The sequence below is a fragment of the Octodon degus genome, unplaced genomic scaffold (genome assembly GCF_000260255.1).
Source record: "Octodon degus isolate 3935 unplaced genomic scaffold, OctDeg1.0 scaffold00057, whole genome shotgun sequence".
Classification (NCBI taxonomy): Eukaryota; Metazoa; Chordata; class Mammalia; order Rodentia; family Octodontidae; genus Octodon; species Octodon degus.
In genome coordinates this window covers 2,922,251-2,936,654 of record NW_004524633.1, presented here as the reverse complement: position 1 = coordinate 2,936,654, position 14,404 = coordinate 2,922,251, and the positions used below count along the sequence as shown (strand labels likewise).

The 14,404-nt window shown below is 42.6% G+C and overlaps 1 pseudogene; it reads left to right on the top strand.

The window, feature by feature from the left end:
- Window positions 1-6,932: 6,932 nt before the first annotated feature.
- On the top strand, window positions 6,933-7,417 carry LOC101592437 (annotated as a pseudogene).
- Window positions 7,418-14,404: the final 6,987 nt, after the last annotated feature.

Genomic DNA, 14,404 nt, shown 5'->3' with positions numbered 1-14,404 from the left:
AAACTAGTTTGTATTTGCTTAACAAATGGTAATAGTTCCTAAGTTGTGTCTCTGTTCTGTAATAGAACTCGAGACCCAAAAACTATTAAAAGTAAAACTTCCTCGATCCTCGGTACCACATGCCGCCCAGCCCTGGCCTCATCCCTGGGCTTGCTGAGCTGATACCGAGACCAGGCGTGGGGTGCACGCCTGTAATCCCACCACTGAGGAGGCTAAAAACAGGATCACTACGGGTCCAAGCTGCATAGTGAGACCGTGTTCCAAATACATAAAACAAAAAAAGGTGAAACTTCCTGACAACTATATTAACCTGTCAGTAAGTGCCTATTAGGAGAATTTGAGTCAAATATATTCAGACAAATGCATGGTATTAAAGATGACATCTCACATATACTATATAGCAGTTTTGCTAAGTTAATGTTTGCAAAGTGATTGAAAAGCAGTTAAGAGCTTAATAGTACATGAAGCATAATAGCATTTTAACAGATATCCATTATGATTAGTACTTTTTGTTTTTAAATATACTAAGTCGTGAGATCATAAGGCGATTGCATAGTAGTTATCAGGAGCGGTGTGATGCGGAGACCACCGACACCACCAGGCTTGTGCACAGGCAGCGTGGTATGGAATTTATTGTGCCTGGGTGTAGGCAGGCAGAGAGTGAAGACACCACCAGCAGAGAGCAAAGAGAGGTGGGGTTTTTGTAAAACAAGGCTTGAAAGAAGGCCCGAGACACTAGACAGGAAAAGCTTAGTAAACAGTGTCAAAGTTCTCTGGATATCTTTTTCTTTCTTTCTTTCTTTCTTTTTTTTTTTTTTTCTGGTACTGGGGATTGAACTCAGGCCCTTGTGCTTGCCAGGCAAGTGCTTATTCTACTGAGCCATCTCCCGGCCCTCTCTGGATAGCTTGTTCTCAGTGGGTAAAGTCCTGGAGATGTCCAGTGGAAGTGTTTGGGTGTCTTCAGATGTATGGTGTTCGGATTCTGTGCTCCGTCTTAACGTTTTTCCAGCATCCTGTGTTGACCGAGACCCTGGTGCCCAGCTGAGAACAATGTCTCTGCCGGCAGACTAGTTGGGAACTGGGAACTTGATTCTTAAGTTCTCTAAAAGCAGTTTCCTCCACCTTCCATTTTGTGCTTTGGATGCTGTCCTAGAGCGGGGGAAATAAGCAAATTAGATCATGGTTGCTCCTGGTCTCTTAGGGTCAGTCTTTGCTTGAAAACGGACTCCTCTTTCTGTGTCCGCTATGCACTAGAGTGTCGCTGCTCTTCCCAGGCTGAAGCTGCGGCTTGTTTTCTGATTGGAAGTGGTAAAACCATGTGACTTAGGCATATGGCAAAGGAAGACTTGATTCTTGGTTCTGTCAAGCACCTGTATGGTCCCGATTTGTATTTTCTTAATAATGAAATCATGTACAACAGTGTATGTGAATATCCCTTTCTAGTCCTTTTTTTCCTCCCATGCTTTCTTGTATAAAGCTTTCTGGTACCATTCGCCACATCGTTCTAGTTAATGTCCGTTAGCATTCTAGTTCAGCCAAGCACCCTGGATTTCTGTAGGAATTAACTTTATTCTGTTCTAAACTATCACTGAACTATAAAGTTAGAATACTGGAATAGCTTTAGTGATGGAACAAACTATTTGAAACACTGTTTCTCAGAGTGGACTCCATTCTGCTAGTATGTTTATAAGAGTCTGAGAGTGGGCTGGCCAGATAGTTCAGTGAACTAAAAGCGCAGGGATGAGGGTTCCATCCCGGCGTGCTGTGCTGGCCCTGCCCTGCCTCTGAGGTGAGGGCAGCTGAGACTGGGTGTGGTGGTGCGCCTGTAATCCCAGTGCTTGGGAGGCTGAAAACAGGAGGATCACTATGAGTCTGAGCTGTGTAGTGAGACCTTGTAGACACTGTACTAAGTATATAAAATAAAAATTAAAAAAATAAAGAATTCTAATCCTTAAAAAAAAAAAGAGCTTTTAGACAGGAATTTTAAAAGCTGCCCTTTTTTTCCATGATAAAAATGAAAATGGGACCAGAGAGATAGCTCAGCAGACTAAGCACCTGCTTAGGCAAGCTCAGGGACTGGGTTCCATCCCCAGCACCGTATGCTGCACAGGCCCACCGCGTCTGTGCGCAGTGCTGCACACCTATAATCCCACTGCTGGGGAGGCTGAGACAGGATCACCATGAGTCCGAGCTGTGTATAAGACCTTCACTAACTACATTAAAAGGAAAATGATACCAAGCATATTGTGGGTCTGCTGACCTATTATTATTTTATTTTACCTATGCTGGTGCCAATAGCAAGTGCAATGATCTTTATTTTGTGGGTTGATTATGAAGAAACAGAGGTCAGTGAAATGATGTGTCAGGCCCAGTAAGGCTAGCCACTTAATAAATGTCTCTAAATTGTGGCAGATACTCTTATTCTTTTACTTAAACGTGTTGTGCATTTTTTAGAAGGTTAACGTTCTTAGTTCTATGAGAAATAAAAAATTTAAATATAATTCCTGCTTATAAAAGTAACATGCAATAAAGTACAATATTCCTTTTCATAATTGCATAAGAAACTCCCCTAGTGTACAGACTGGGAATCTTTGAAAGTTTTCATTCAAAACAACCAGATTCTCTGTAAGTCACATTTCCTGTTGCACTGGGAGAGTCAGAGCAAATTAAATGTCAAGGGATAAACAAAAAGTCGTGACCTGAAATCGGACTCTAAGGAGTAAGTGCAGGTAAAAGGAGGGATTTTTTAAAATATATGCACACACACACAGAAACATGTACTCTTGTTGCACAGGACTGGCTGCTAGAGGCAGAGGGAGGGAATTAACATGTGACCCTTCGCAGTTAAGCTAGGACAGTGGGTGAACGGCTGCCTTTGCGTGCGCCCCTTAAGGATGGTCGCTGCAGGTTAGGCCCCCAGTTTTTCCTTAGTTAAAATCACCAGGGGCTGGGCGTGTAGCTCAGTGGCACGCACCGCCTGGCAAGCACGAGCCCTGAGTTTGATTCTGGCACGAAAAATAAACAAAATCACCAAAAGATCACAGAATCAAAGGTAACCAGTCACATTAGGGGCCAGGAAGATAGCTCAATAGAATAAGCTCTTGCTTGGTAAGCACAAGGGCCTGAGTTCAATACCCGGTTCCACCAAAAAAAAAAAAAAAAAAAAAGATAACCAGCCACAAAAGGTAGCTATTACAAGTGAAAGTTGTAACACATACTAAACAAGAGGTTTAGATTCCAAGGTTTTTTCAGAATGACTTTGTAAGGAATACATATGAAATAATTGTACTATATTTAAAGAAACAAAAGATAAAAAGAAAGAACTTGAGTCAGAAATATTAAAGTATAAAAAATGTTTATTCATTTATTCTTACAGCATTGAGAATTCAACCCACAGCCTCCCCCCCCCCCACTGAGCTACATGGCCACCCCCTTTTATTTTGTTTTTTTTTTTTTTTTTATTTTTTTGCAGAACTGGGGATTGAACTCAGATCCTTGCATGTGCCAGTCAGGCGCTTATCCTACTGAGCCGTCTCCCCAGCCCCACCCCCTTTTATTTTTACTTGCAACCCAAGTCTTGCTAGTCACGGAGTTGCGTGGACTGGGCTCGGATTTGTAACGCTCTTGCCACCATCCCCCGGAGTGTTAGGGCTGTAGGCATGTACCACCACACCAGGTCCCGGGGGATTTTACGTAGGGATTGTTAAGTAATTCTGTTCGGTTTTTTAAATGTATTTAGTACAGGGTCTCACTACACAGCTGGCATTCGTAGTGATCTTCCTGTTCAGCCTTCAAGCACTGAGATTACAGGTGTGCGCCACCATGCCGGATCTCAGTTGCTGTCTTAGTGTGCCCAAGGGGCGGGGCGAGCCCTACTCCAGATTGGGGGGGGCCTGTGCAGCACGCGGTGCTGGTGATGGAACCCTGGTCCCTGCGCTTGCCTAAGCAGGTGCTTTAGTCTGCTGAGCTATCTGGCCTGGCCCTTGTTTTGTTTCATTTGAGACAGGGTTTCAGTATGTAGCTCAGGCTGGCCTTGAATTCATGGTGATACTCCTGCCTCAGCCTCCCAAGAGCTAGGATTACAGATGTGAGCCACCACAACTGGCTATTGGACAATTTAAAAACGAAAGCTGCGCCTTGAGGTCTGAGTTCATCTCCAACTCCAGCAGGGCCTGCGAGATGCCGGACTCGAACTCGTCCGGCTTCTCGCCGTTGGGCTTCACGATCTTGGCGCTCGAGCTGAACATGGCGAGAGCCTTGCGGAGCACCGGCTTAGGAAGAGGCCCAGCTCTCGCGAGAGTTCGTCATATCCCCTACTTAAATATTTTTGATTCATTCCATTCTTCTGTTTCTAGAATTCAACATATTAGACCATGTGAACTTGCGCCATAAGGCATGGAATCTTTTATTTTTTTATTCCTTCAGTTAGATCATTTCCATTGCTATGCCTTCAAGTTTGCTGACCTTTTCTTGTCAAAGTAGTTGGTATTAGAATAAATCTTCCACAGATCTTAAACTCCAGACAGATACTAAAGATGACTACGTGATGTAGCAGAGGCAGCACAGCAGTTGGAGAGGCGCTGCTCACCCTTGCAAGAGTGACGCGCGTAGCGGTACAGCATCCGACACCGTCAGCATAGGATAATAGGATCTACGGGCGGCTCTGTTGTCGCCGGTGTGCAGCATGCGGTAACAGAACAACAGAATGGAGCTGTTGTTAAACAAAAAAGCAGCTGATGTTAACACCTCAATGGCACAAAATCTGGAATCAGCAGACTAAAGCATTTATAAATGTTAGCAGGCTTGAAGAAAAGCCACAGTGGAAGAGTACACTAGTTTCAGAAGTAGAAACTAGTGAAAGCAATGAAAACAAGTGACAGATTTTGTATCTGAAAAGTGTAATACATCTAGAATGAAAATATTTACGATATTAGTGTCCTGGCAGAAGAAAAGTTCAACAAACTTGGAGACAGCAATAGAAATGATCTAATTGAAGGAATAAAAAAAAGACTCCTCACCTCATGGTATAAGTTCAAGTGGTCTAATATGAAGAATCCTAGAAACAGCAGAATGGAATGAATCAAAAATATTTAAATAACAGCTCCTAAATTTCCCAGTTTTGCCGAAAACAGAATTAAAAGCCGAAGGAGCTCAGTGACCTCCAGCAGAGTGCTTACATGTGCACGTGTGCATGTAGACTTGTGCGTCTTGGTGCAGACTAAAACCTGAGCACACACCGGGAGGCAGGCAGGCAGGCAGGCAGGCAGAGAAAGCTGATGTTGCATGTGGAATGGAAGGTATTCAAATGAAACAACAGAAATAACGTGAGAGGCAAGGGACTACAGAAATAAAGAGCTAAAAGGAAAAATCTTTCCAACCACAAATTCTATGTAGATAACTGCCCTTCAGAAATGAAAATGAGGGGCTGGGGTGATGGTTCAGTAGAATAAGTGCTTGCCTGGCAAGCGCAAGGACCTGAGTTCAGTCCCCCGTTCCGCTAAAAAAAAAAAGGGCTGCAAGCAGGCACAGGAGCCAGGGTTCAATCCCCAGGCCTGCTGTGCTGGCGCCGCCCGGGGCGTGCAGAGATGCGATTGAGACTGTATGGTGGCATGTGCCTCTAATCCCAGCTCTTGGGAGGCTGTAAATGGGGATCACTGTGAGTCCAATCTAGTAGTGAGACCCTGAACACCCTGTAGGCCCTTCCCTAAAAATACCAAAAGAAACGGAGATAAATTAGAAATATTAGGCAGTGAGATCTGAGAGAATGTCACGAGCAGACCTGCCAAGGAGAAGTGCTCGGGAAGGTCTCTGGGCTGAAGACAGCACCGGGTGGAAGTCCAAATCTGTGAGTGGTGGTGAGCATTGTAAATGGGTTAACCATGCGACTGCGTTTAACTTGCAGCTCCTCACTGTACGTAAATTTCACAGCCAGTGTGCCAGGCAGACGCCGAGAGCTCCTTCAGCTGAGATGGCTCATTACTGTGCTGGCCTGCACAGATGAGCAAGCGTGTGCCGACAGCGGGAGCCAGACTCCTCACCGCACGGCGAAGGGGTGCAGGCGCCCCGCATCAGCGCGGCCCTTCAGGTGTCAGCGTGGAATCATGTGTTTCTTAAAATACATATTTTAAGGATAGAGATGGAAGTGTGTGCACGCACACATGCATGCGTCTGCACTTCCGCTCAGGCCACCAAGAGGGTGCATGGGGAATGACGTAAGAGGCCACGTGCATCTTGTGTCCAGATTTTGGTTTCTCAGTACCATTGCTCCTTACAAGGAGCCAGTTCTCACTGCAGAGAAAGCCGACTCCAAGCCTGTGCGGAGAGTAACTTTCTTGTATGCTGGAAAGTAAAGAATTGCTCAGATTTACAGGTACACTAAGGTAAGCAGGAGCCCGTAGGGGGGCAGATGTCCTGTTGGCAAGTTTAGGGTAAACGTAAAAACAACTTAGGGTAGGAATGGCTTAAGAACCAGTGGTAAAAGTAAAAATCTGTTACCCTGTAGTAATACAAATGGATAAAAGTTGAAAGAAAATCCCTTAAGTAGAAAACTAGTAAATATAAAAGAAGTGAGGGGCTGGGAAGATGGCTCAGTAGAATAAGTGCTAGGGCCTCAGTTCAATCCCCGGTTCAACCAAAAAAGAAAAAAAGTGATAGCATTGGGAGATCATCAGTGGCTCTTTATAAAATTTTATATGTATTGCAGAATGCTAGAAGATATCTTGATCAAGACTCCTGTCATTGATATTGCCATACATCAGCATTACATGCCTTAAGTTACCTTCTGAAAAGAATACAAAAGTAACCATGTTGTCACTTATGACAAAAATTCATCATCTGATCATTGGAAATATCCCATAAACCCTAGATGAGTATATTCTGCTAAAATTAAAAAATGTTAATGGCTTTTCCGGGTTTGAAGAGGAGTCACCCTCATGGGAGTTGACATCCATCACAACAAGGACCGAAAGGTCCCACACAAGCCCAAGAACCAGGACATCTACCTGAGGCTGCTGGTTAAGCTGTACAGGTTTCTGGCCCTATGGACAAATTCCACCTTCAGCCAGGTTATGCTGAAGAGGTTTATGAGTCGCACCAGCTGGCCACCTCTCTCCCTTTCCTGGATGATCCGGAAGATGAAGCTTCCCAGCTGGGAAAATAAGAGAGCAGTGGTTGTGGGGACCGTCGCAGATGATGTGCGCGTTCTGGGGTGCCCACGCTGAAGGTTTGCGCTCTGCGCGTGAGCAGCCGCGCCCGCAGCCGCATCCTCAGGGCTGGGGGTAAGATCCTCACCTTTGACCAGCTGGCCCTGGACTCCGCCAAGGGCCGTGGCACAGTCCTGCTCTCTGGTCCAGGCAAGTGCTGGGAGGTGTACTGGCATTTCAGCAAGGCCCTAGGAACCCTACTACTAATGATATAAATATCTTAGTCTAGGGAAGAAAATATATACACATTATTTTAATATAAATAGTTTAGCAAGAGGGCCACACAAAACACTACTGAGAGTGGAAAGACCCTTAGTGCAATGTGTTGGAATTTCAGGGGTGGGGTAGACATCAGTGAGAGTGTGGGGTATTTTTGCATTGTGAGGTATGTCATTCATACAGAAAAATGCATAAAACATCACCCACTGCAGTGTCTTAATTTTGATCTGTTGAGCCCTTTTAATGGAGATTCTTAGAGACATCCTCATGTATTTATAGGTATGAGTAATGCACATAGATATGTATGTTACAAATTTCTGGGTGAAGATAATACTAGTGACTATTTCACACTTAGGAGGACCCTTTTGTGAAATGGCTAGGGCTTCTTGGTGCGTTTTATTTCATACGAAGAGCACCTCACCTCCATCTGTGTTCTGGGAGCGATATCCCAGCGTTCCACCTGAACAGACTCTAGCTGTTAAGGCAGGTTTCGTATCACAACATTTTCCCAACAGCTGCGCCGTTCTGGGCAGTTTTGCCATGAGACTAGCAGGAGTAATCGTCCACTTGGATCCCTGCACCCAGTGGCCATCCTTCTGCCGTGCTGGATTGCTGTTTCCCATTCGCCTCGTCTCTGGTAATCACTTTTTGTGTGACCACTGGACGTTTCGAACGCCAAGAAAGATGGGCATGAGTGAAAGGAGAGTGCAGAGAGGATGTAGAAGCGTGTCCCTTGCTTGCTCGCTCCCATACATAGAATGGAAAATAAATCATTTCACATAGCTCAGCTTACACTTGGGGAGTCACATGGGATGTGGATTTGGCCTTTGCCTTTCATCAAAGGATTTCTAAGCATCTCATGAGCATGCCCAGTAATCCTCTACACTCTCATGTGAGGCTGGGAGCTGGCAGTATTAGCATTACCATTATAGCGAGGAGTAAATGGAAGCTTTGAAACACTGAGGGATATTTTTATCTTCCACTCAGATATTTCTTACTACTTTACAGGCCAGTATAACTCTCAACTCTTATGGGGCTTAGAGAGATTATGTGATTTGCCCAACCTTAGGGAAGAATTTGGCATCGCATCAAAGCTCCCTGTGTCTTAGCTGCTTTGCTGAGTTTATTCTTCGCCCCTGTTCCCGCGCTCAGCCCTGCCATTCACAATTGTGTTTAATCTGATGTCTTGGAAGTTACATAAAAAAGAACTCAAATTATATAATTTTTTAAAATTTCTAAGGTGTCAGTCCTGGTTCTTGTTTAGGAATCAGATGATAAGTTTTTTTTCCCTCTGGAATAATTTCTTTAATATCGCAACAAGAGTACTACTAAAGAGAAATAAAATGCAAGATAGTCTTTGAGAATAATATCACTAATTCTAGCTGGTTGTTCTTTTGATACTAAATTGTGTATCAGGTTTTTTATATCTTTTAAAAATTCCAGCAGCAGTAGCAGCTAGAATTTTGAGCTCAGTGGATCTAAACCTAGTATACCTAAAAATGGAACATAATATTTGAATTATGGACATAGATGAAAATTTGGGTAAGTTTGAAGTGGGAAGTTACTCACAGAGCTGGGAGCTTGCCCATGGAGGGAGAAGTGTTCACAGTTCTGCAGCTATCACCACTGTTTACCTCTAGACTTTTTGGATTTTGTGCAGGGTCTCACTACACAGCTCAGACTCATAGTGGGATTACAGGTGTGTGCCATCGTGCCTGGACTCGGTCGCCAGCTCAGTGTGGGGGGGGGTGCAGTGCAGGATGTGGTGCCAGGGATCGAACCCCAGTGCCTGTGCTTGCCTAAGCAGACAGTCCGCTGAGCTGCCTCACCAGCTCTACCTCCAGACAGTTTTTTTGTGTCTCAGAACTGAAGCTGTGCCCATTAAATAATCATTTCCTATCCCTCCTCCTCTTGCCACTGGCGACCACCAGTGTATTTTTTCCCTCTAAATTTGATTACTTGTATGTGTAAAATCATACAGTATTTTTCTTTTTGTGGCTGGTTTATGTAGTGTAGTGTCTTCAAGGTTCATCTGTGTCCTGGCACTGGCAGAGTCCCTTCCTTGTTAAGGCTGAGTAGTGTTCATTGTGCATTCATTCTGTGCGTTGCTTATCCATCTGCCTCTGGGTTGCTTCTGCCTGTTCGCTCTCAACGAACAGTGCCACTAGGAACATTGGTGTGCTCACATTTATTCATGTCAGCTTTCAGTTCTTTTGGGATTAGAATTGCTGGGTCCTGTGGTAACTCCACATTGAATGACTGAGAGAGCTGCCATGGTGTTTTCCCCAGCAGCAGCTATAATTCATATCCCACTGGCAGTGGATGAGGGCTCTAGTTTCTCCACATCCTTGTCCGCACTTGTTGCTTTCATTTTCGTTTTTTAGCCCGTGCTAATGGGTGAGAAGTGGAAGCTCCTGCGGTTCTGATTTGCATTGCCGTGAGAATTAGGAACGAATGGTGGCCGTCTTTGCATGTTGCTTAGAGAGCATCTGTGTTTTTAGGGAAATGCACTTTCAGGTCTTTCGCTCATTTTATGTGCCCATTTGTAGAAACTACTTAAAACTCTACACAACTACCCGAAGTAGCACTCACTTTTAATTGTTTTGTAATACTGGTAACACAGTTTTTTAAAAAAATGTTTATCTGATACGTAATCAGGCTTTGTTTTGTTTTTTGAGACAAACTGGCCTTACACTCACGGAAGTCCTCCTGCCTCAGCCTCCGAGCGCTGGGATCACAGGCACATCCACCACGCCTCACTCCCGCTCATGCTCTGCCTGTTCTTAGACCCTTGTGTCTTTTTTTAAAAAAATTATTTTATTTATTTATTTATTTATTTTGTGTGTGTGTGTGTCTAGCTCAGCCCACCAGGGTGGTGCTGGGGGATTGAACCGCGGTCCCTGTGCTTTGCTAAGCTTGTTCTAAGTAGGTGCTTTAGACCACTGAGCCATCTCACCAGCCCTCCCTTGTGTCTTTTGTCCATCATTTTTTTTCTGTTCTTACAAACATAATCCTGCTGTGTTTAGCATTGTATGAGTTTTTTATAGACGAGAGCCTTGTGCTTAAATAAAGATTGATATCTTACAGAAATGAACAGTATCTTGATCATGGGTTCAGCTCTAATTGAATTGTAAGAGTAAATGATCATAAATTCTCCCGGATTTGTTCCTTACCTGCTTCTTAGTCCCCCCCCCACGCAAAGACTTAATACACCTGAGATCTTTTCCTCCCTCAAAATGTGCAACAGTCGGCAAGTTGTTCAAATTCTTTCCCGTCACCAGTGGAACTCAGTATTTTCTTATATTTCTTTCCGTCCTGCCTAGTAAATGTCTTAAGATATTCACACATACTCTCAGCATTGGGTGACCAGGCGCCTGGACCATCTGAGCGCTCCACCTCTCTCAGTGAGCCATGCTTTAGGTGCTCAGCAGGCACAGGAAGATGACAGCCTACCTTAGCTCAGGGCGCTTTTTCTTTCTTCCTTTTATATAAGTCCTTCAGCTTTTTTTTTTAAACCAGAAATCGAACACAGGACCTCGTGCTGGACCTTGTTCTGGCCAGGCACTGTGCCACTGAGCTATGTGCCTGGCTCCTCCTTGGACTTTTTACATCTACCTAGAACTAATCTAGAAAGTTTTCAAATCCAAACATTGCCTGTTTTCTCTGAGAATGAGCCCGTGATGATAAGACAGTAATGCCACAAACAGTGACTGTCGGTGTGGGCGCTGCTGTCTGTCTCACGAGATGTCTTTCGGGTGCTGCATCTCACTGCCGTCTTAGGACAGTGAGAAGTGCCGAACTGTGCGATGTCAGTGTTCCTGCCTTTGAACACTGACGTTACATAAATAAGGCAGCATAGATTTCAAATCTTAATAGAAATATTTTACTTTTACAAATTATCTGCCATTTTTATTTGTTCATCCCTCTATTGTTTTGTTAAAAATTTACATTAAATTGATTTTTAATCGACTTCTAAAAGATATAAATATTTAAGCCATTTTAATCTCAAATAATATAATTGGCTAGTATAAATATGATGGCAAAATTAAGCCCTTTTTAGAGGGATTAAGTTTTTATTTAATATTTACTGCTCAGAATTTTCAAAGGTTGACTATGTATCTCATGTGTAAGTCAGTGGCTGTAAGGTCTGTACACACTGGGGGCTCCTGTAGTGCAGCCTTTGTGCTGTCTTTGGGGTAGTGCGCTAACACTTTAATTTGTTTGTCAGAGATCAGGAAAGTGCTTTTACTGCTGCATTTGTCACTGGGAAAACCAGCTTTAATTTATATTGACCTTTTTCTCCTTTGAGTATTTAGTATGCATTCAATAAAATGTTGATGACTGCTCTTTAGAAGACAGCTGTACGAAATAAAGTCTTATAAATACTCAGCTTTCCTTTCTAAGCATTGTCACCAACAGCTGGGCATCCAGTTTAGCAGAACAGATTTTGCACACAGCCTGGCATGTTCCTGAATCAGTTTGGTGAAGGAAACAAAAAATAGTTTCTTGTGGATTGGGGACTCATAAAGACACAGAGCATCTGCTCTTCGGTCAGGTCGTGGCTGGCTGCACTCAGCCGGGCTCCGGCAGGCGTGGGGCACAGAGCCCGCTCACCCTGCTCACACCCGGCGCCTCGCGCGCTGCGTGGCGAGTCATGTATTGGCAACCTTTTCACTGGAAGTATGCGAATAATTTACTCTTATGTGTAATTTTTTTGTTAGTGATATTTTGAAGCAGATAAATATGGTAATTCTTTTATTACCCATTTGATGACCTTAATGTTTAAGTTGTTTGATAGTCTAAAAAATTATCCATGTAAAAAACTGAATCCATTTAAATACCTAATTATGATTCCATGTTAAAATATGCTATTGAAATCAAACTAATCATCTTGAATAATTGTTTCATATGTGTTATTCTATTTTAATAAATACTATAAAAGTTACTTGGCAAAAGTAATGTACAGTGTTTATGTTTATTACCTTTAAGTGTTTGACAAGTTAAATCATACCAAATCTTAAGATTTCCTTAAATGTTTTGTTTGCAGTGTTAAAAGGTCACTGATACTGGATGATCAGTTGGAAGAAAATGTAAGTATTTGCATAAGAATTTGTGATTGTGTGTTTTTAATTTTAGACTGTTAATTTGCCTTGATAAATATAAAAATAAAAAAAAAAAACCAGTGTGAAGCCAGGTATGGTGATGTACACCTGTAATCCCAGCCCTCAGGAGACTGAGGCAGGATCACCATAAATTTGAAGCCAGTCTGGGCTACATAGTGAGTTCAAGGACAGCCTGGGCTCCATAGTAAGACCCTGTCTCAAAACGAAACAAGCGTTAGTAGCCAGTGTGGTGGTGCGTACCTGTAATCTCCACGTTCAAGAGGCTGAGGCAGGGACGTGGCCTTTTGGCCATGTTGGGCTACATTGAGCATAGCCTAAACTCTATAGTGAGGCTTTGTCTCAAAACAACAACAACAACAAAAAACCCAGTGTGAGATAGTTGTGTTTGGTATGTTGTCTGCATATAAAATACTTTTATAAATCTAATGTGTGTAAGGTTTTGGCCAGCTTCAGGTGTTTACTTCAAAGGCAAATTATTCAGAAACCTTAATAAAATGATTTCATAGGAATTAGTGTGTAGGAAAAAGTAATCTACCACTTCAGTACTTCAGTGTACAAGAAACAATATGGGATAGTAGCAATGCTTAAATCTGCATACTGTAATCTACTAAAGGGAAACCAAAACATTAGTAACATTTTCATATTAAAAATGTAATTATCTCCCTTAGCTGTTTGGCATGGATTGGACACAGAGTGCTAACAGTGTAATAAATTTTACCATGGTTATCACAATAAAAATAAAATTGTGCTCTTGCTGTTACTTTTGGTAAATTTAGTCATTGTGTCATGACATATGTTAGTTTATTATCTTTTCACACCAACTATGGATCAACACGCAAACATTAATACCAACATCCTTATGATCTCTGTAATCTTAAATGCAAGTAAATTGGTGAGAAAGTAAATTAGAACAGCTCACAGTAAAGGGGCTCGTACAAAATCCCATATGAGAATGCCATTTCGAGAAATGGATTTTACATGGGATTTCTCTTTGGAAGACTCATTGGTACTTAGCAAAACAGAAATTCACCATTTAAAAACTTAAATGCTTTTAAAAAATTTTTATACAAAGGTGGCAAAATACTGCAATGACACTAAAAACATCATTAACAGTGTAACTGGCAATTTAGAGTACCATTATCCAACTTGTTCTCTGCAGAATGCAGCTGTGACTGTAATTCTACATCTGTTTCTTTGGTCAGAATGGTATTTTGGTAGATGAGTAGTCCAGCTTGAAATGAAATACAATTCTTTCCTGCCCCAAAGCTGTTCTTTGGGAGCTGGCAGCATTATTTGAAAAGAAAAGAATGACCATTTCAGAATCATTCCCTTCATGCAGCACAATTGTCCTCATGACAGGTGTTCTCTCCATTTTTTCTTCAGATGAGTGTGTGTCACAGTAGCCCGTGCCACAAATAATACCCTGTGTTATAAAAATACATTGTTTTATTTGGCCCAGGTCTGTACCTTTAAAGGTTTAAACCAATTAGATTGCATGTTAACTCAATTTCTTTACTAGGTATTGATCTATTCCTATTTTTTTTTTAGCTCTCCATGATTCTGTCTTAATAGGTTATGTGTTTCTGGGAATCTGTTCATTTCACCCAGACCAGTTTGTTAGTGTAGACTCAGTCATAGCATCTTTATGATCCCTTTTAGTTCCACAAGGTCAGTACAGGCTGTGCATTACTAATATGCACTCTGAACTGCTCTTACCTACAAAGACTTCTAACAGTAAACATGGAGCTCATTTGTCCATCTGTTCATTGATCTTGGGCCACTTTGACATAAATTCTTTGTACCTGTGTAGGAGTCCCCGAGTGGCCTGCATGTGTTCATCCTCCCTCTGTGATCTCTCAG